This window comes from Alligator sinensis, unplaced genomic scaffold (assembly GCF_000455745.1).
Source record: "Alligator sinensis unplaced genomic scaffold, ASM45574v1 scaffold666_1, whole genome shotgun sequence".
Taxonomy (NCBI): domain Eukaryota; kingdom Metazoa; phylum Chordata; order Crocodylia; family Alligatoridae; genus Alligator; species Alligator sinensis.
In genome coordinates this window covers 414,959-437,679 of record NW_005842216.1, presented here as the reverse complement: position 1 = coordinate 437,679, position 22,721 = coordinate 414,959, and the positions used below count along the sequence as shown (strand labels likewise).

Below are 22,721 nucleotides of genomic sequence, written 5' to 3'. Positions count from 1 at the left end.
GCGGGGCACTTTTTGTCCCTGCCACTTTAAGGGCCTGGAGCTGGCAGCTGCCAGGTGCCTGATGAAGGCAGCCAATTTGGATCTGGGGCTGCCCATATAACAGGGCCATTCTACTGCTGGAGGCCAGGCAGCAATATTGCCTGGCCACAGAGCTGCAGGTGTCATCTGGAGGTAAGGGAGGAGCTGTAGGGGATGGTAAGGAGGCTCTTGGTCCTGGGTATGACCTAAAACTGCACCCTGCTGGGAGTGGGTGGTCTGGTGGGGCTCCCAGTGGTGTGGGAGCCCCCAGGAAATGCCAGGCCAGTTACCACCCCAGTGAAAGGTGGGTTGGGGTGCCTTATCCCCAGCTCCCACACCTGGGTGGGTTACCCCTTTGTTTGGAGGGCCTGGAAGGTGGACCCCCAGAAAGTGAGAAAAGGCCACAGACTTAGGCCTGTCTGGACTTCCCCTGACTAGTCCATGCTAGGGCCAGGACCGGAAGGGTTGAAGGGCCAGGGGCCCACCGTGAGGAACGCCCAAGAGCTGCACACCTGGGGCTCTGACTGGCCTGGAGGTGGGCCAGCGCTAGAGGAGCCAAAGGTCCTGGGGGGGAACCACACCTGGAAGGGGAAGTGGTTCTGGGAGCAATGCTGCCTAGTATGAAAGTGGATGAAACCGCCTGAGGAGAAGAATCCAGGTGGGGTTCAATTAGTGGGATTCTGGGGCCCAGAGTGGGGCTGGTGATGATGATAACAGCTAAGTGCCATCTGTGAGGCTTGCCCTGAGGCGTAGGGGAGGAATGGAGCTGCAGATAGTGCCCCCTGGCATTGGGGCAGGAAATGGGCAGCCTCCTGCTTAATTACATCAATGAACTAATTAATAAGGCATGGCAGACAAGAAGGTGGGTGGTTAGTCCAGAAAAAGGTGGGTGGGCCGCAGGAAAAGTGGCCCCAAGTAGGCCCCCTGTTACAACCCCCCATCCCCTCCTCAGCCAAGGACTTGGACTCTGCTTCTCTTCCCTACCTGGACTCCAGCCCTTCCACTGAGTCTTTCTCCTGCCGTGTGTGTGTGTGTGGAGGGGGGAACCAATAACTTCATGGGGCTGTGTATTGTGTTGCCTGTTTAATAAAACTGTTATTTGGACCCCTAAGTTGGGTTTTGCTTTACTATGGTTTGGCCCTGCTCCAATCTCTGCTCCTCGCCCCTCTAACTTCTGTCTCATTTCTCCCTCTCCTGCTTCTGGCTCACTGCCACCTCCAGCACCTGTCCTGAGCTCCTCTCTGCCTCCAAACCCCCTGTTTCTTTGCCACTGTCTTATCCCCACTGTTTTTTTCCTTTTCCCCATAGCAACCAGGTTTCTGCCTCAGTTTCTTTCCTGGCTGTCTCCTTCTTGCCACCACTTATCTGCCCCCCCCCCCCAAATCTCATCTGTCTGCTTCAGTTTCCAGCCCCAGTCTACCTTAAATAAACCCAAGCCTCAGTTCCTCAACCAGCTTCTCTGTAGTCCACTGGTTCTAATCCTGGTTCTGGCAACTTTCACTCTCTACACTTTAACTCTCTCTCTCTCACCTGAACCTTCCCCCAGGTACCCCAAGTACACACATGCACACTGTACCATCCAAATTAGGAACTTACCTGTGTGTATGTGTAGGTGGGTTGTATGTGTGTGAACTGGTGAGAGAGAGAGTGTGTGTGTGTGTGTGTATATATATATATATAAATAAATTAAATATGGCATTGTGTACATGATATATGAATTAGTGATCTGTGTCCAACTTTTGGGGTGTATGTGCTTGAATTGGTGATAGGTATGAATGTACTGAGGCTGGTTTGGATGTGTATGTGCCAGAGTTAGTTTTGTGTGTGTGTGTGTGTGTGTGTGTGTGTATGCACCTAATTGATTTGTGTGTTTTGTATATGTGCAATTGTGTAACACCCTCCTGTCTAATGCCACAATATTGAGATCCTGAGAGTTGGCCTGACCCTACAGGGCAACAAGCCCTCATCAAGAAAAGTAAGTGGACAGCCACCTGCTCAATGGCCTCAGACCCTACTCTGGGGCTGGCTATCGGTGCTTGTCATTCTCTGCACCTCAGGGTCATGATGCCTCCCACGGCACTCAGCCAAAAGGAGGGCAGCAACAAGGTGGGATCCTCCAGCTCATGTCCTGGATCCTGCCCAGTGCTGGGGGGAGGCAGGAGCTGAGCAGCACTAGGACTAGAGAGAGATATGAGTCATCCCCCCCCCAGGTCCTGGTGCTGCTCAGATCCCACCTCTCTGCTGCACTGGGCAAGAGTCGAGCAGCATCGGGACTAGGGGGAGATGTGGGTCCCTCTGGTCCCAGTGCTGCTCAGCTCCCACCTCCCCTGGCACTGGGCAGGAGCTGGGATATGGACTGGGAGATCCCAGCTCATCACTGCCTTCCCTCCAGCCGAGTGCCTTGGGAGGCAGAGCAATTTTGAAACACAGAGGATGGTGCTTACCAAGAGCCAGTCTTGGGGACCAGAGCAGGGTCCGAGGCCATTGAGTGGGCAGATGCCCCCTTACCTTTCTAGATGATGGACTGATCCTGCAAGTTCATCCCAGACTCTTGCACTGCATGCAAGCAAAGTGAGGGACGAGATCAAGAAGCTGCTGCCACTTGGGCATGGAGCATAGCCTCAAGCCAGTGCTGCCAATCTGGGCTGGGATTCTGAGACCCACACAGCTGGGAAGGAGCTATCCCCAGATCCCAGACAGCTCGCCCTGCCCCCTGGGGCTCAGAGCCTGTTCTGATCACCATGCAGCTGGGAGGGATCTGCCCCTGGAGCCGGGACATCTCCCCTCCACCCCGCCCTTGGAACCCAGGCCTGACCCCCATGCACCCTACCAGCCTGGGTCTGGCACCCAGTGGAGCATGATGCTCCTTCTGGCTGCTGCAGGGTAGCAGAGGGCTACAAAAGCAGCTCTGGACTAGACTGCTTCTGTTGGGCTCAGTTTGCTCCCGACACAGGTGCATGTGCAAAAGTGTGCCCTAATGCACCTGAATTTTCTGCGTCGAAAATTCAGGTGCATTAATTGCATATGTAGATGTGCCCTATAGTGCTCAAATATCGCTTGTGCCAGTCTTATAAGGCATGTAATAATAGTACTGGTAATAATCTGCATGCCAAATGGTACATATTTTGTAAGCAATGAACATACCACCTATGTAGTACACATAAGTAGCATAGTAGATACTAGATAATTCCACTTAAAAATATTAAATTACATGACAATGAAATTGTTGATTTATTATAGATGCATAAAAATTAGTTGTATTTTTTTTACTCAGGGTATGGAGCTACAATTTACCATTACATAGGTTTGTTAACTTTAAAATACTATTTCAACAATTAAAGCAGCAAAAGATTAAGAATGAGTTTGAATAACTCATTTTTGTTTCACAACAGTTAGAATAAAAGCCTGAAAAACAAAAGCAGTGTCTGTAACAGACAGCAGAAAGCAGAAGCTATACTAAATTATAACTGGGTCCTACCCTTGTCTCACCAGTGGGGTGCAATTTGTAGGCCTCTTTTTGTAATTTTGACCAACTGCCCCTTACTTTTAGCTTTCACCTTACCTGGCTTCATTATAGCATACATCCTCCTCCTCCTTCCTTTTCCCTTTTGTCAATTCCTTCTAACTCAGGACTGCCAAACTCATTCAGCCTTACAGGTCACATGAGGGTCTCTAGGCCTGTCTGCGGGCTGAATCTAGCCAGTGGGCAAGGCTGGTCTGGTGAGGCATTACATGCAGCATGCTTTCTGTGCTGACCCTCTTGTGCTTCAGGCAGCACATACCAGTTGCACTCCAGGGCTTGCTATTTGGACCTGGCACCAGGAACACTGCATGCAACCTAGGGCATCAGAACAGGGCAGACGATGCATGCCATGCCCCACTGGACTTGCCCTGAGTGCTGGCTCCAGGGCTGGTCAAGATTGAGCTCATGCGTAGGGCTGTCTGGCAGGGTATGTAGGGCTGTATGCAGTGGGCAGCAGACAAGGCTCCAGGTCCAGCCTGCACATCACAGGCAGAATAAACCCTGAAGCAGCGCTGGCATGTGGTGCTCATAGTACACATGCTGGACCAGGTGCTATGGGTGATGCTCACAGCATTGGTAGCTAGCATAGGGCCTGCAGTACAGGCCTGTGCTCTGACTCTGTCATGGTCCTATCTAGACTGACTCGGAGGCAGTGCTCAGAGCTGGTCCGGTGTGAGTGCTGTGTACAGCTCGTGTGCCGGACCAAACCCCTGTGCCACAAACAATGCCTGCAGTGTCAGGTCCAGACCATGAGCCACATTTGCTCCTCATGCCACACATGGGGTCCATCTGCTACCCTTGGGCCGGATCTTTGGGCTCCACAGGCTAGTTTCAGCCTGTGGACTGTATATTTGACACCCATATTCTAACTGCTATCTCAAATGTAGATCTCCATCTAATTCTTTTTTCCTCATATTTTTTTTTTTTAAGTGATATTTTTTTTCCCCCTCGATCTTGGGCAGTCCCTGTACCTCAGCCTCTCTATCTCCAATATCTGACCCCGAGCACATGCCATAGACCCCCAACACAGCTGGGAGGCAAGTGGGGCCCACGGTGGGAGGGGAGAAGCCAGCTGTGGGAGGTAAATAGAGGAAAGGGGGAGGCACTTAACTGTTTCCCTCTCTGGTGGGGCAGGGTCTCCTGGCTCTGAGAGTGGCATGGTGCTGGTGGTGGGCCCACTGCGCATGAGCAGGATTTAAAAGGGGCCCACCAACAGCAGAAGCTGGAGTTCAGGTCTAGCAGCAGCGAGAGACACATGGGTGAAAGCCTGTTGTGCCTGCACAAGCCCAGGACCACCCAGTGACCCCTAGCACACACAGCGGACCCCTGACTTGAACCCTGGTACAGTTGGAAGGTCAGTGGGGCCTGTGGTGGGAGGGGAGTAGCCAGCTGTGGGAGGCACCTGAGAGGAGCTGAGGAGGGCCACGCCCCCACCTGGCTCCTACTTGGCCCAGACCCCCAGGAAACCACGCAACCAGAGCCTCATGAACAGAGCATGCAAACAAGCATGCTCTGGGCCCAGCATATGAGTTTGCATGGGAGCTTGCACAGGAGGGTGAGCATGAGGAGCATGAGGCTCTAGCTGGCAAGCCAGATGAGAAGTTTCTTTACAATAGTAGCCTGGACTACTACATGGATTATAGTGGAGACACACCACACCCCTAAGACCTTCTCCATGAGTGGACCCCTCCCCTTTGGTACCTCCAAGGCCTCTACTCCGATGGAGCCTATGGTTCTGGCTTGTACCCAAATGGAGCCTGCAGTTCCTGCCCGCACCTACACAGAACCCACGGCCCCAGCCTCCACCCAAATGGCGCCCCTGGATTCCTGTGGAGGCTGCCTAGCACAGATGCAGGCAGCTGGGTCTAGGAGCACTGACATCTCCCATTGTGGGGTGTGCTCAATGGTGGAAGCCCTGGAGTGCCAGATTAGGGAACTGCAGGCAATAGTGCAGAGGCTGAGCACCATTAGAGATGCCTGGACATCCCTACAGGAACTGGATGCACCATTAGGGATGCCTGGACATCCCACAGGAATTGGATACCTACTTCCAGGCTTTCCACCAGAAGAACAAAGTGGAAAGAGTAAGGATGGCTGGTGACACCAGGGAGAAAATGAAGAACCACCATGAAGTCCAGGTAGAGGTTGCCTGAATGAAGGTAGTTTTCAGCCCAAGGAGGCACTGCACCAGGGTGACCACTCCCCTGGAGCTGAGCAATCGATTCAAATTCCTTACATCAGCTGAGCCTCTGGCTCCAGCATGTGAGTATGGAGGGCCACCAGCAACCTCACCTAAGAGAAGGCACAGAGTGATCATGGTGGGCGACTCCCTCTTGAGGGGGACAGAGGGAGTGATTTGTCACCATGACCCCTTAGCCCATGAGGTCTGCTGCCTCCCAAGGGCTCACATCCAGGATGTAACTGAGAGGATCCCCAAACTCATCTGGCTCTCTGACCATCACCCCATGCTACTCATCTATGTAGGCACTAATGACATGGCCCGGAGCAACCCCAGCCAGGTGATGAGTTACTACCATGCTCTGCAGGCTAGGATCAAGGGTCTGAGAGCACAGGCAGATTTTTCCTTGATCATGGGTCATGGGCCTTGGAGGGAAACGTGCATCAGAGAGGTTAACAAAAGACTCCGGTGATGGTGCTATCATGAGGGGTTTGGCTTCTTCAACCCCGGTCTGCCATGGAGGCAGCAGCTTGTTGGGAAGGGATGGCCTCCACCTCATCCTGAAAGGAAAGAAGCTCTTCTCAGCTAGAATGGCTGACCTACTTGACAGGGTTTTAAACTAGGATTGTTGGGGGACAGGTGGTCAATTAACAGTTCTAGCCCAGGTCATGTCAACCACAGTATTAATAGGTTAGGTAACCCAAGGGAACCTACTCTAATGACATTCCAAGGAATGATTGCATCCCAGCCCACAGGGAAGGCCAGGGCTTCCCGTGGCAGGCACAACTGCCTGTACACAAATGCCAGGAGTTTTGCAAGAGGAACTGGCCCTCCTCCTGAGTGACAAAGATTATGATCTCATAGGGATAATGGAGACCTGGTGGGACTCCACCTATGACTGGTCCATAGGTATAGAAGGCTATACCTTGTACAGGAGAGATCATGTTGGGAAGAGGAGTGGGGGTGTAGCTCATTATGTGAAGGAGCAGTACACTTCCCTTCAAACTGAATTTAGCAACCAAGGAAGGTGTCTTGAGACCCTCTGGGTTAAAATACAGGGAGAGCATGGGGAAAGGGATTTAATTGTAGGAGTCTATTACAGACCTCCCAACCAAGAGGAAGAGCTGGATCATGAATTCAAAAGGGAACTGGCTGGAGCTGCATGCTCCTGATACGTGGTTATCTGGGGGACTACAACCTCCCTGACCTCTCGTGAGATGAGCACATGACCAAATTTGACCGGTCACTTAGTTTCCTTGCTTGCATTGATGAGATCTATCTAATGCAAGAGGTCTACAGGACAACTAGGGGAGAGGCACTGCTGGATCTGGTTCTGGCCAAAGGACATGTTCTGGTGAGCTATCTGAGGATCAAGGGGAAGCTTGGTGACAGCAACCATGAACTAATCACCTTCTCTGTCCAATGCAGGGCAGGCAAATCTCTCAGTAAAAAAGGAAATCCTCAACTTTGGGAAGGCTGACTTTCATAAACTCAGGAGAATGGTCAGTCAGACACTAAGAGACCATGGCCCCATAGAAAGGGGAGTCTATGAGGAATGGTTGTTCCTTAAGAACACAATCCTTGAAGCACAAGGAAAGTGCATTCCATCCCACAGGAAATGCAGTTAGTGGGCCAGGGTACCCCCTTGGCTCAATAGGGAACTTTTGGACCTCCTGAAACTAAAAAGAGAAGCCTACACCAGATGGAAAATGGGAATCATCACCAAGTAGGACTACACAGCCCTAGCCTGCACCTGTACAGAGCAGCCCAGAAAACCCAAAGCAGAAACTGAATTCAGGCTAGCCATAGGAATCAAGGACAACAAAAAGTCCTTCTTCAGGTATGTGGGAAGTCAGAGACAGAACAAAGGCAACATTGGACCCCTGCTAGATCAAATGGGGCAGCTGAAATCTGACTCAGGAAAAGGCCAATCCCCTAAATGATTACTTTGCATCAGTCTTCCATCCACGAAAGGGGGTTACCCTGTCAGACAGGATGCAAAGCATCCAGGGGGTGAGAGATGGGCCCATAATTGATGTAGATCAAGTGAGGGAACACCTCGAGAGGCTTGACATCCATAAGTCCACAGGCCCAGACAGAATGCACCCGAAAGTCCTGAAGGAGCTGGCGGACATCATAGCACACCCCATGGCGAAGATATTTGAAAACTTGTGGTACTTGGGAGAGGTACCGGAAGACTAGAAAAGAGTCAATGTGGTCCCAATCTTCAAGGAAGGAAGGAAGGAAGATCTGGGGAATTACAGGCCAATAAACCTGATATACATCCATGGAAAGTTCCTGGAGAAAATCATCAAGGGTTCCATCAGCAACAGGCTAATGGAAGGCAACTTTTTGAGTGCCAGCCAACATGGCTTTGTTGCTAGAAGGTCTTGCCTGACCCGCTTCGTCTCCTTCTGTGACCACCTCTGGAGGGAGTTTCTTGCAGTCTGGACACCCTGACTGTGAGCAAGTTTTTTCCTAGTTTTAAGCCTGAAATGGTCTCCCAGGAGTTTCTGGCCATTACTTCTGGTTTTGCCCCCAAGGATGCTCTGGTGAACAGTTGTTCATCGAGACATTGATGTATTCCCCTGATGTAGTGGTAAGCTGCTATCAAGTCCCCTCTCAGCTTTCTCATTTTTAGCCTTAAGAAGCCCAAGTCCCTCAGCCTTTCCTCATGTGGCTTGCCTTGCAAGTCTCTGACCATACAGGTTCATTAGAGGCAGGTCCTGTCAGATCAACCTGGTGGCCTTCTATGGCCAGGTGACAAAATCCTTAGGCGCAGGGGTAGCAGTGGACGCAGTCTTTCTAGACTTTAGGAAGGCCTTTGACACTGTCTCTCACCCCATTCTCTTTAAAAAACTAGGGGACTGTGGCATAGACACCTACACATTCAAATGGGTCACTAACTGGCTGGAGGGCCGCACCCAGAGAGTGGTTGTGGACGGGTCTTATTTGACCTGGAGGGATGTGGGCAGTGGGGTCCCCCAGGGCTCAGGCCCGCACTGTTCAACATCTTCATCAGCAACTTGGATGAGGGGCTAAAAAGCACCCTGTTCAAATTCGCAGATGACACTAAGATGTGGGGGGAAACCTGGGGGGGAAGAACCAGCAGCATACCTACAGGCTGGGGAACTCCCTTGTCATCAGTGCAGAGGCAGAAAAGGATCTTGGAGTCATTATTGACACCAAAATGAACATGGGCCGACAGTGTAGGGACGTGGTCAGGAAGGCCAACTACACCTTGTCATGCATCCACAGATGCATCTCAAACAGGTCCAAGGAGGTGACCCTTCCCCTCTATGCGACACTGGTCAGGCCGCAGTTGGAGTACTGTGTCCAGTTCTGGGTGCTGCACTTCAGGAGGGATGTGGACAACATGGAGAGGATCCAGAGGAGGGCCACTCGCATGATCAGGGAGCAGCAGGGCAGACCCTACGAGGAGAGGCTAAGGGACCTGAACATGTTCAGCCTCCACAAGAGAAGGCTGAGGGGGGATGTAGTGGCCATTTACAAACTAGTCAGAGGGGACCAGCAGGCATTGGGGGAGTCCCTGTTCCCCCGAGCACTACCAGGAGTGACTAGAAATAACAGTCATAAGCTGGCAGAGGGTAGATTCAGACTAGACATCAGGAGGTGCTACTTCACTGTCAGGGTGGCTAGCATCTGGAACCAACTTCCAAGAGAAGTGGTGCTGGATCCTACCCTGGGGGTCTTTAAGAGGAGGCTGGATGAACACCTTACCGGGGTCGTTTGACCCTAGTACTCTTTCCTGCCATGGCAGGGGTTTGGACTTGATGATCTGCTCAGGTCCCTTCTGACCCTACCAACTATGAAACTATTCCAGGTGGCTTTTCTCTGGACTCTCTCAAGCTTTTCCATGTCCCTGTTGAAGTGCGGTACCCAGAACTGGACACAGTACTCCAGCTGCAGTCTCACTGATGCTGAGCAAAGCGGAAGAATCACTTCCTCAGTTTTGCTTGAGATGCATCAGTTGATGCATGCCAAAGTATTGTTTGCCCTGCTGGCTAGAGGATCACACAGACAGCTCATGTTCATACTATGGTCTATTATTACCCCTTGGTCCTTTTTGGTCATGGTGCTAGTCAGTATGGTGCCACTGAACCTGTAAGTAAATTGGGAATTGTTCATCTGCAGATGGATCACATTACAATTCTCAACGTTGATCTTCATCTGGTTCCTATCTGCCCAATTTGCCAGCCTGTCTAGGCCCACCTGTACCTGCAACCTATTTTCAAGCATGACCACACTCCCCCATAGCTTGGTGTCATCCATGAACTTGTCCAGTGAGCTATTCACCCCCACATCCAAATCATTGATAAAGATGTTGAAAAGCACTGGACCAAGCACGTACCCCTGAGATACACCACTGGCCACTTCTCCCCAGGACAACACAGATCCATTCATTAGAACTCTCTGGGTGCTACCCCACAGCCAGCTTCCTACCCACCTAACTGCCAAGCTTTTAAGCCCACAATCCTCCAATTTTCCCATGAGAACATCATGAGATACCAGATCAAAGGCCTTTTGGAAGTCTAGGTATACAATGTCAACCTCCTCTCTCTTATCCAGGTGGCAAGTTACCTGGGTGTAGAAGTAGATGAGACTGGTAAGACAAGACCTGTCCGCGAAGAAGCCATGCTGCCTGGCTGTTGTTCAGAATTCTACCTTCTGCAAGCATATCACACATAGACTCCTTGATTAATTTTTCCAGGATTTTCCCTTGGATAGAAGTTAGGCTGATGGGCCTATAATTGCCTGGGTCCTCTCTCCACCCCTTTTTGAAGATGGGCACAACATTGACCCTCTTCCAGTCTTCAGGTACCTCCCCCAAGTGCCACGAGTTTTGGAAGAGTTTCACCAGAGGTCCCGCGATGACTTCGACCAGCTCCTTCAGCACCCTTGGATGAGGTTCATCCAGCCCTGCTGACTTATAAATGTCTAACTTTTCTAACTGATTATGTACAAGCTCAATGTCAACAGTAGGAAGGTGGTCATTCCCACCATGCCCGTTCTGAACCTTCTAGTATGATTTTCCCCTTGGTCCAGTGAAACCCCAGAGCAAAGTAGTTAATCATGAGTTCAGTTTTCTCCTGAGTGTTGGTATCCATCTGTCCTGAGTTGTTAAGCAATGGCCCCATGCTTCCACTTGTTTTCCTTCTGTTCCCTATATTCCTATAGAAGGACCTCTTATTGTCCTTGATTTCTGTTGCTAGTTTAAATTCAGTTGCTGCCTTAGCCTTCTAATTTGCTCCCTACAAGTGTGGGCCATTGTTGTATTGTCCTCCTTGGAGACTGTACAAGCTTCCATTGTTTGTATGTCTCTTTCTTCTTTTTCAAGAGGACCATGATATCCATATTAAACCAAGATGTAAGAGAGCTTACCAGCCCTTCTGCTACCTTTCCTCCACATGGGAATGGACTTCCTTTGTGGTTTGAGGATCATGTTGACCACTCTTCATGCACTTCTTTCACCTTCGGTCCCTAGTCCTGCAGTGCTTCCCCTACTAGTGCCCCGAGGCTGTTGAAATTCACTTTTTTGAAGTCCAGAACTTCAAACCTGCTAGCTGATTTGCCTGCCTTGTGACCAACAGTGAATGTAATGGTTTCATGTTCGCTGTTGTCCAGGCTACCCTCTATATTCAAGTCACTCACCAAATAGTCTCCTTTGGCCAAGACCAAATCTAGGAGAGCATTACCTCTGGTTGACTTATGCACTTCCTGAGTCAGGTAGAACTCTTTGGTACAGGTCAGGAAGCAACACAATCTATCTGACTCAGTGTTCCTCCCAAGAGATGTCTGGGTAATTGAAGTCACCTATGATGACCATGTCCCATGCATGTGCGGCCTCTGTCAGTTCTCAAGAGAACTCCAGATTGAGCTCCTCCCCCTGGTTTGGTGATCTGTAGTATACACCTTCAGTTAGGTCTCTCTCATCACACCCCTGTCCCTCCTGCCCCCCCTAGTTTGACCGAGAGGGTTTTGAGCCACTCTTCTTTGGAGCCAAAGTCAGCCTCCAAGGAGGTGTACTGCTCCCTCGCATAGAGAGCTACACCTCCACCTTTCCTTCCTAGTCAGTCCCTTCTGTGTAGGGTATAACCCTCTATGGCTATGTTCCAATCATGTGAGGAGTTACACCAGTCTCCTTAATTCCTACTAAATAGTAATGCCCACTGGAGAGTAGGAGAGTTAGTTCCTCCTGCTTGTTTCCCATGATCCTGGCATTAGTGTACAGGCACCTGAGTCCTCCAATTGAGACCCTTGATTTCCTGTCACACTGAGGGAGAATCATTCCTCAGCTCTTACAAAAGTGGTTGTCTTATTGTCCCCAACTTCGGAGCTTTCTTGTGTGCCAGTCCCCAGGCATGCTCCAGTCAGTGTTTCCCCATCCCCGTGTGATTTTAGTTTAAATCCCTATCTAGAAGATTGGCCATCCTGGCCGAGAACAGGGACTTACCTATCCGTGTGAGGTGGATTCCATTCCTTCCCAGGAGTCCACTCTCCCTGAAGTGTGTGCTGTGGTCAAAGTAACCAAAGCCCTCTTGGTAGCACCACTGCTGGAGTCGTCTGTTCACTGCCTTGATGCATTCTTCCTTCCTAAGTCCGTGACCCGCAACCAGGAGTACAGAGGAAAAGACTACCTGTGCCCCCAACCCCATGAACCCATCCCCCAGAGCCCATCCCCCACCCCAACCCTGCATCTCCTCTTGGGAGTGGCAGTTCACTGACTACCCACTTCCTCCTCTGGTGTCTCCATTGGAGCCTTCTCGTACAGGGTGAGGGAAGCATACCTGTCGTGTAGTGCCAGGGGAGGGGCAGCCCTATCCCTACATGTCCTGGAGCCTGAGACAATCATCTTCCAGGCAGCTCTGGATGGGTCTTTTCAGCCAGCCTTCTTCTTGGTGATGTTCTCCTCTATCTTCTTCTCTTAAGATGATCAAAGGCCAAGAGAGCATTCCTTATGAGGAGAGGCTGAGTGACATGGGACTCTTCAGCCTGGAGAAGAGAAGGCTCGGGGGGATTTGGTGGCACCTTACGGGGTGTGCACCAGAATCTGGGAGAATAGTTGTTCACCAGGGCCCCCCCAAGGGATAATGAGGTCTAACGGCCATGAACTTTTGGAAGGCCAATTTAGATTGGACATAAGGAAACATTTCTTTACAACCTGAGTGTCAGGAACAGACTGCCCCCAGAGGTGGTGCAAGCACCTAGTCTTGATTCATTCAAAAGGCATTTGGATGCTTATCTTGCTGGGATCATTTGACCCCAGCAGACTTCCTGCCTATGACAGGGGGGCTGGACTTGATCATCTCACAAGGTCCCTTCCAGCCCCTAAAGTCTATGAAATCTATGTCTATGAAATCTAACCCTAATGCCAGTATGTCCAACTGTAGTACCCATCCTCCATCTCATATTTCTTTCCCCTACTATTTTCTTATTGTCTCTGGGACATCTACTTCATCCTGAAAAAAAATCACAGTTATAAGATCTCTGTATATATGTATTCACTCCAGCTCCCAGGTTTTTATATATTAATATCAGTCTGTAAATGTCTGAACTTTCAGAATTTTCTTTTAGTGAAGTATACATATATTCATGGTAAAAAAAAGACTTTGACTTTTAAAAAATTCACTGTGGTTTGTTTAAAGTAGCTACCAGGTGTTTCTGTGCTCTTTCTAAACTGCAACTGGCACTATTTAACTCACAAGTTAAATTTGGAATTTAAAATTATTTTTACAAACTGTGTATCTTGAAATGATAAAAGATTGTAACATACAGTTGGTACTTCACAATTTTTGTCTATTTAATAGATAAGATGAAATATAAGATGAAGAGGTTAATAAAATGCTATTCAATGCTGCCAAAATAAGTTACATTTATTTCATATCTAAATCTCAATTTATAGTCTTATAAACAGTAAAAATTTTAATTAGTTTGCAATAAAGAATTGTTTTTCTTTCAATTAGATTAGTTAGGCGCTCTCATGCAAATACTGTATTTCCTCACATAAAGCACATCCCTAAATAAAGCATTTGCCTTGTTCTTGGAAGGCAGAATGTAGAAAAAGATTTTTCCAACGGTGTGATTCTTACTCCCCATTTGACATCCTGCAAAAATGAGCTGTATTGCATGATCAGCTACTTAGGGTGTAATATACTTGACTAGGGCAAGAAAATCCACATTGAACTCAATTGTTCATTTGGTGCAGCTGTCCCTGGAGAGGGAAGGACAGTTGGTTACACATCAAGTCTTCCAAAAACTCTAATAATACTATATTTCATGTCTACATTTGTGTTGTACCTCACTGTTTTAGCTGGATCCCAATGGCAATACTGAAACTGAGAGAGGTGGTTAGCTGTGATAGTCTGAAATCAGGTTAGATTTGCATTTTATGAACTAATTTTGATTCTGAGACACTAAAATCCATCTAGATACGTAGATATCATGGAATTTGTATTTTGTTGTTGCTTTGCTCTTTCTACAAAATCTAGTAAAAATAATATCATGATATTAGATGCAAAGATTTGGCAATTGAGAGCATAAGAGCTTTTAGGCAATTCCAAAATATAAAGATTCTGCTTTGTCATAAACTTTGCTATTTTGAAATTGTAGATTAAAAAAAAATGGTTGAAGGGTTGATCAAATGCAGTTAAAAAATAGCTTGAAAAGCCGTTCAACTGAAAAGTTCTACAAAAACTTGGATTAGTTTCCCAGTTCAGCTCTGAGTAAAAAGCATCCTAAGTGATTATAACATGCATGGGATGGCTGAGAGCTATATTTGTAAGAATAAATGAATAAGTGATAGTGGGGTTGATTGTTCCTCTTTACAAACCAGATATGTTAAAGAAACTGTTTCTCTCAAGGCTGATCCTTATTAAATAATACCACATAAGCTGATATATAGTCAGAGTTTATGAGAAGGTAATGCAAAGTGGGAACCTTGCACACAACTATATATAAATGAAACATATAGTAGACAAGAAAATGAAAGAAAAATATAATAACTTTATAGTTTTGGCATTTGGACCTTACCATCTCTTCACCTTTTCTCCTGACTAACAGTGAAGAAAATTCAAAACATTGAAGAATTGTATATGACCGGTAACTTCACCTGCTCTTGGGGTGGATATATATTGTTAATGTGGCACTTTAAAGAACAGATTCTGAAATCTTGCCTGGTCTCAAAGGACTACAAGTGTACAGGAAGTGTATCTGTCTTATTTGTTCTCTTTCTGTAGTGCAGATTATATTATACACTCTACTAGTTATTGTCACTGCATGTTTTAATTTACAAGGACAGTATCATAGTATTAGGTGCCCATTTGTATGATACTAACATAAACAACCAGCATAAAGTGTGGTTCTGTTCTGACAAGTGACAGTAAAAATGGCATTGTAGGCTCCTATTCTTATTGAATTTAAAGATTTCCATATCATATGTGCTCAGCTGATAAACTGCAGACATTTTTCAGAAGTGACAGCAGTGCAAATTAATTCTGGGAGCTAATAAGGAATCTGAATCTCTGCTTTTTGCATATCATCACCAATATTAAGGTTCTGTGGGCCAAGTTATGGCTTTGGTGACACCTGTGCATCTTTATATGTGAAAGATTAAAGTTTTCTTTGATGAAAAATTTTCTTTAATTTGACTGATTAATGTGATAAAGAGGTTTGATTAAATATTGGTTTTGAACTTTGAATAAGTTAGACTAAAAAAAGGCTGTAATGTATCTACACAGGTCTGATGGTGGTAGAGAATTATGAGAAGTGGAAATAAGGGAAGAAATGAGAGCTATCAGGCTTCAGAACATGACTCGTGTTCAGAACTCGGAACTGCCTATATTCTAAAATAAACAAAAATCAGAGATTTTCTGGGTTTTGGTAACTGTGTAAATCACTGAAACTCTACCTTCATACTTCATCCATGTAATCATAGCCCTGAAATGGGCTATTTAAAGAGGTGTCCTCAAACAGAATGAAACTAGATCTGTCTTGACCCTTCAGATCTCACTGGTTTTGGCTTTGAGTTGAAAGTAGGCAGAATTCATATCTAACACAGAGTATTGAAGGGAAATCTCAGAGGTTTCAGCTGCATTCCACTGTGTTTTCTCAACTTAAACAGAAGGAAAAACTAGGTTTGGTAATTTATCCTAACAAAAACAAAGTTAAATCCAAAAACAATTCACTTTGAAAGTTCGTTATGTTTACAGAATCTACATGGGAGATCTGAATATGGAATGAGAACTTAATTACTGTATTTATTCAAATATAAGATGACCCTGATTATACGAAAAATCCCTGGTAATTAGATTCTATATATGAAAAACGTATACATTCGTTATAATTTTCCAGGTATAGAATCTGACTATTGGAAATATGCTTTGAATTTTAACCCCCTCCCACTGCTTCAATAGGGAAAATAAGTCTGGGAGGGTCAGGTAGATCCCTTGTCCTTTGCAAATTCCCTCCCCACCACAACTTCCTTCCCCCGCAGCCTCTTTCTCACTGTCAAACCATGCTCTTTCTGTACATGTCCAGACGAGTGGGAACGTGTGTTTCCTTGGGGACAAGTAGCAGCAGAACATCTTGTGCTACTGCTACTTGTCCCCAGGGAACACCCATGCAACTCACGTTCTGGTATGTGGCAGGTTACACCAGGTGGTATAGGGGAGACTGGGGCCAGCGACTGTGCTGGACTCAGCAGCTTTACCTGGGGTCCCACCTCTGGGAGCTGCAGGTGCAGTGTTCCTACAGCAGGAAGCCTGACTAGTAGCTGGAATGTGACTCTGGCCAACCAGGCTCCATTTTTGGGCAGCACACACTGCCACCACATGCACTGCCCAACTTTATTTGGCATGGGGTTTTTTGGCCCTAGGATCCCTAGTACCAGCATGGGGAATGCCTAAATGTGTGGTGCTGCAAATGGGTTTGCGGACCTGCATACCACACTTCTGCACTCATCTGGACATGCCCTCTGGGAACATGGAAGTGAGAATCAAGTTTGAAAACAATGACTTAGAAAAAAACATACTTGCAGTAACACGCAGTCCTTGCTGCCACATGTGTGTACTCCAGAACTATAGAGTACTGTGGGCCTCTGGTGCCTGGGGACCAGTGCTTGCATTTGTACCACCCCCGCCCTCTGGGAATGATCGGAGCAGGGTATAGGGTCCTGCCTCCCACCCCACGGCACTTCCATGGGGGAATTAGCAGTGCGGCAAACTGGCTGCGGGGGAAGGGGCAGTGGCTGGAATTTCCAGCTGGAATGGCCAAAGAAAGTCACAACCTGCTTCACCCACAAAACATGGGAGGCACTCTGTCCGCTGTCTGCCTGGCACCTCCCCCCCGCCCCCCAGGGCCAGTGCCCATTCCCTCCCTCCCCCACTTGGTATGCCACCACTCCAGATACCCCCCATGGAAAGGACCCATGTGCTAATAGAACTAGGTGCTCTTGTCATGAGTCCTGGGGTCCTCCAAAACTTTATATGCACATGAAACACAGGGCAACCTGTCTGGCTTCATGTCATGGAGGGTGGGACCACACTCATCATATGCAAGAGGCCGAGAGAGGGGGTGACAGCAGGATTCTGGGTAAGCTGCTTGGGGCCCTGTTCAGTAATATTTGCCAGACATTTAAGGCTTTTAAAAAAACAGGACTCATTGGACATGGGAGAGAAAGGTACAGCTCAGTTGTGGGAGTGAAGAAGTCAAAATGTAGTCAGTATAGTGACTCACCATGACTTGAAAAAAAGTCAGTGCTGTGCGAGTGCAATGGACACTACCATACATCTTATCCAGATAGTTTACATTCGCATATTCTTGTGGTAAGTTCTCATCAATGTGTTTGGACCTGGTAGGGGAAAAACCATGACCACCAGGGCAATTTTTCTAGTCACACTCGGGGTAATCACTTTTCTGGCATGGGGTAGTACCCATGGAGGGTAATATATAGTAAACTTCCCACTTGCTGATTGAGTGGAAAGATATTGGTTTTGTGCCCTCTTTATGGAAATGGGAGACTCCTCCCTAGCTTGCTCCTGTGGTCTTATGGCTGAGGGCAAGTGAAACTCAGGGGCATCCGAGCTCCAAGCCTCCAGACTTGGGCCTGCACGTAGGATGCCTGCCAAAGGATTTGGAAACATCTGAAGCCCGAGGTGAGGTGAAGGATGTTTGCTGGTAGTAAGGCCACTCATGGTTCTTGACTGATTCACAGATTTGGAATTGATTTGGCTGATTTGGATTAGAACATGAAAAATTCTCTTTAAAAAAATAAGTGTTTGGACCATATGAGCTATGTTGTTTATAGTCAAGCTTAGTGTTGGCTGCACTTAATCAATGTCATAGTTAGTTTCTATTATGAAGTACATGCTTCTTTTGGCAGCAGTTGAATGATAAATGATGTTTTTAGTGAAGTTTCCTTGTATGTTAATGTAAGACAAGTGGTTCCCCCTGCCCCCTACTGATTGGGGGAAAAACACATCTTATATTCAAATAAATATGGTAACTATAATAAGATATTTTTTATTATTAAATTATTTCTTTTTACTCGACTACAGAATTTTTACATGACTTTTTTGTTAATTGTCATAACTCTGCATGGCTCAGAATGAAAGATGCCACCAAATAGACAAGGAAGATCATGATTCTGTTGCACCTCACCTGAACATTTATTTATATTCCTAAAGATAAAATACAGGAGTAAGAGGATACCCCCTGCACTTTCAAGTACCTATAAATAGAAATGTACATTTTTAAAAGAGGAAAGAAAGGCTAATCCTGAAGCAGCACTTTTGAGTTGTGTAGGTGCTTTTATTTTTATTTTTGGAAATCAGCTAAGGGACTAGAAGAGTTATAGTTATATTACTACAAATAGGGGAAAGGAAGAGAGAGGCTTTTTAAAATACTAAGTCTCGATCCTTTCTCGATGACTAGTTGAGAAGGCACTTCAAGCATAATGAAAAGGAAAAGTTGCAGAAGAGAAACCTTGCAGTTGCATCTTGGAGATGTGGTTACAAAGCAGCCCCGAGGGCCAAACCAAAAAAACTGTAGTTATCTGGAGAGCTTCCATATCAGTTCTTCATATCCACTCAGCCCCCTTGTTGACAGCATAACACTTCTACCTCGCACCTTATTCTTTCTGCACAATAACAGCCAGTAATTACCCACTTTCATGCATGGTATTGACCTAGTAGTGGTTGTCAGTTAAAAATAAATACTTAATTGTGACACAACCAGGTACAGATGTTCAGTTTCTACTGGGAGAATTACTGTTCTCTCAGTAGAAACCAAAATGTACAAAATACTCAAGCTTTTTCTCCCAGATCCATAATGGCCACTTCAAGAGAAAAGTGACCCAGGAACAACCAGGGTTATCTAACTCCCAGGAGAGTTTCTCCTAGAAGCCTGAAAATCTATACGCTTTCTCCTGACTTAACTTCTTTCAGGGACCAGGAGGAGAGTAGCCGGGGGAAAGGTTCCTGTGCCTTCCTAAGACAGAAGTCACCCCAGCCTTGAGAAAGTGTGGAGGCCACTCCCGCACTCCCATGGACTGGAAGGTGAGGGGAACAGCAGACACCGCTCCCTGGTTTTGGGAAGAGAAAGAGGGCTTTTGGCTGCTACTAGCTCCCCCTTGCTGCCCTCACGGCCTGAGTAAGCAGTGGGGCAGTGATTTAAAAGCTGGCAGCCAGGTGCAGAGCTCCAAGAATATCTTTCTTCTGGATCTCCTGTACTGTCTCACTACCCAGCTGAGTGGCACAGTGATAATTTAAAAACCAGCATCTGGGAGCAGGGCCCGTGGTCCCACTTCCATCTGCCAGCTTTTAAATTTCCATTAGTAGCAATGGTGAGATGGGAGTCAGGCTGGGAAAGGCCTCCACACTCCCAGCTCTTACCTCCTTGGCTTTTAAACTACTATCCCTGATGCTCACTTGTATGGCAGGGGGGAAGGGGAAGCCAGAGAAGCTGGAAGTTTTGAAGCTTTCCCTAGCTCAGGCCCTGACCACTCCAGCTTTCCTTTGTTGCCCATGCCTCCCAGGTGACATGGAGCAATGTAGGAGCCTTGCCACTGAAGTAAAATGGCACCTCATTATCCAACACTGCTCTGGGTCAGCCCAGAGAAGCACAGGGGGAAGTGGACTGCTATGCCCATGCTGCAAGGCTCCCAGAGCCTAGTCACAGTGACTGAGTGCTCCTCAACCCTGCACTCCAACCAGTCAGCCAGGAGCGCAAGGAGCAGGGCTATTCTCCTCTGGGGATGACCAGGAAGGTTCTAACCACCAGAAAATGTTGTTCTCCTGCTAGGCAGCTGACTGGCAGGTTGGAATGGCATTTAACCCAAGGCTGAGACCCTCCCAGGGCTGTCTGTGGCAGGTACTGCTTTCCAGCAGCTGCTAACTGCTAGTTGACAGCCTGCACCTTTTCCTGACAAGGGAGTGGATGGCTTGTCAATTAATAGGCTCCTTTAAGGGCAAGGATGACCCAGGGAGAAGCTCTCTAGTCATTGGGCTGGGCAACCAAATGTATGCTCCAGCTCCCTGGCTATTTTTCTATTGGAAGAAATTTCATTAGAAATTAACATCTGTACACAGTCACATACTGAATTGTACGTATGTTCAGGGCTTAAAGTGCTTCAAAGAAATGCTGTTCATGTCATGGCCCAGGGGTAGGATTTAAATAAATTGACTACAAAAAAACTGGGATAACTTAAGTACATGTGAAATCTCCCTACAGCAGCTACTGAACAATCTAAAGTATCATTTCTTTCGACCAAATTTATCTACTTCAACATCTGGGCTGTCATGATATTGTGTTATTCAGAGAGCATCATTTACTTTAACATGTTTTTAAGACTAAAGCACAGGGGTTCTAGGTGCGATTCCCAATTGTGACAGCTGTGGAATTACTGTGTGACCTTATACAGATCACTTGAAATTTCCTTTATCTCAGTTTACAGGTCCTCTGTAAAATGGAATTAATATATTTATAGTTGTGATAAGCGTGTAGTTAGGACTTGTTTGTAAAATGCTTTAGCCTACAAAAGCTCGAATTGTTAATATCAATGATTAGGCCCCTTGTCAACTAACTGACATAAAGACACAAAAGGTTTTGTGAACAGAAGCTCACTTCATCAGATATTAATAATCACCAATTATTATGTACTTATAGTGACTTGGAATGGTATCCTTTCAAAATGGCTAAAGTTGGTGTAATCTTAAGGAAGCAGTAATTCTCTTACTGCTTGCATCTAATCTCAGATTGTTTCAATATAAAATATGCTATAACAGATGTCACTTTAGTTTCAGATACTGGAGAGTTAAACATTTAATTTTGTCCTCTAGTGTCCTTTCCTTTTCCTCATTTATAGTAACCTAGTATTTCTTCTCATATCATTTTATTTATAGCTCTTTAATATTCTTTCTGACACAAAAACCCTTTATTGATTTTAACTAAGTTTTTAAATCTTGGTGAAAGCTATAATGGTAAATTTGCTCTCTAAGCATTTTATCCAGAGTTTATTAAGTTCTGAAGTTTATGTACTGGAAAAATGTTTGCACTTAACACTGGTCAGAATTCAACCTGACATCTACCACCAGCATTACACAGCATGGAAAGGGCTAATTATTTAACTTGTATATATTGGATAAAAATAGTGTTAAGGGTTAAAAGTGGCTTCAGTTATAAACTATAATACAGCATAATTGTATTTGTACAGTGTAGTCACTCAAAAATTGGAGGACTAACTAATACACCTATACTTTTATAAGCCAAGATGAGGACATAATTTAAGAGGGGGGTAGTTTTTCTCTATATGCCACACACAGGGATAGGAACACATTTATTGAGTTATATTCTATGTCCTTGAAGGTAGAAACAATACGGACGTGCCCTGATACAAAGCCGAATAAAATCAGTGGAAAGATGTTGGCCCAATAGCTATTAGATAGAGCTAATAAGAAACGGCATGCTTACATGTGATTTTACACTTTTTCCAGCTGATGCAGTTCTAGATGGGGACAGCTCTCATACTCCAGAGTAGTCCCCTGGAGTCAGAGGTTCTAGGATCTGTTTTCCTGCTGTGCCATCAAAGGAATTCCTGGTTGGCTTTGGACATATAACTATAATTCCTCCATCATGGTTCCCTCACCTGTAAAAAGGGATGCTTCTGAGGATTAACATGTTGGCAGGTGCTTGAGTTTCTTGGCTGGAGGGCGTTTTTGGACAAAAATATCATCATTATTTATTTACAATGACTTGGAAATAGATCTGAGATCATAGTGAAAGCTTCATAGCTTACAGGAACTCTATTTTTCTGGTCAACCTTGGACTTGGCCTTTTGGGCTAGGTACAGACATTACACTTAACACATGTTGAGTGCACAGAAAGTGCTTTAAAGCTGTAACAGAACAGGCATTCACAGCGCTGAAAGCACTTCAAAAATGGCAGATCCCACTCTAAGTTAACCCCCAATGGATGTGGTATTAAACTAAAGTGCTTTAGGTTAGAGTGCTTTTTTGAACATCTGTACCACACCCATCATGCTTTAATGCAGGTTGCATTCTGCCACCATCCCAGGGGCCCCTCACTGGGCAACTCCCACCATGAGGCCTCCCCCAACAGTTTGTTGGCTGGGGTCTCACAGCAGGTCAGGACATGTCTGTATGGAGGGGGGCTCTCTATTCTCCCTGGCCTGAGCCTCTTGACAGCTGCAGCCAAGAGCTCCAGTGTGGGGCTACCCAGCCGAAGCTGGTGGGGAAGGGAGCAAGCTGTGGGGAGGCCTTCATGGTGGTGGTGGGGTTCCTTCACCCCCCTTTCTTCCCCCAGCTGCTGCTGACAGTCACCAGCTGGCAGGGGACTGAGGATGGGGGTGGGGGTGGGGCTGGCAGCCTCTTGGGAGGCGTGTGGGAGCACCCCCCACCTGCTGGCCTCAGCCAGTACAGGCAGGCACCAAGCCCTCCCCCCTAGTGCATGGCAACAGTCTGTTTG

At 46.8% G+C, this 22,721-nt stretch overlaps 1 protein-coding gene across 1 annotated transcript in view; it reads left to right on the top strand.

The window, feature by feature from the left end:
• LOC102367873 (connector enhancer of kinase suppressor of ras 2-like) overlaps positions 1-22,721 on the top strand; it is a 703,948-nt gene that overhangs the window by 311,516 nt on the left and 369,711 nt on the right. The gene's annotated exons all lie outside the window — the stretch shown is intronic.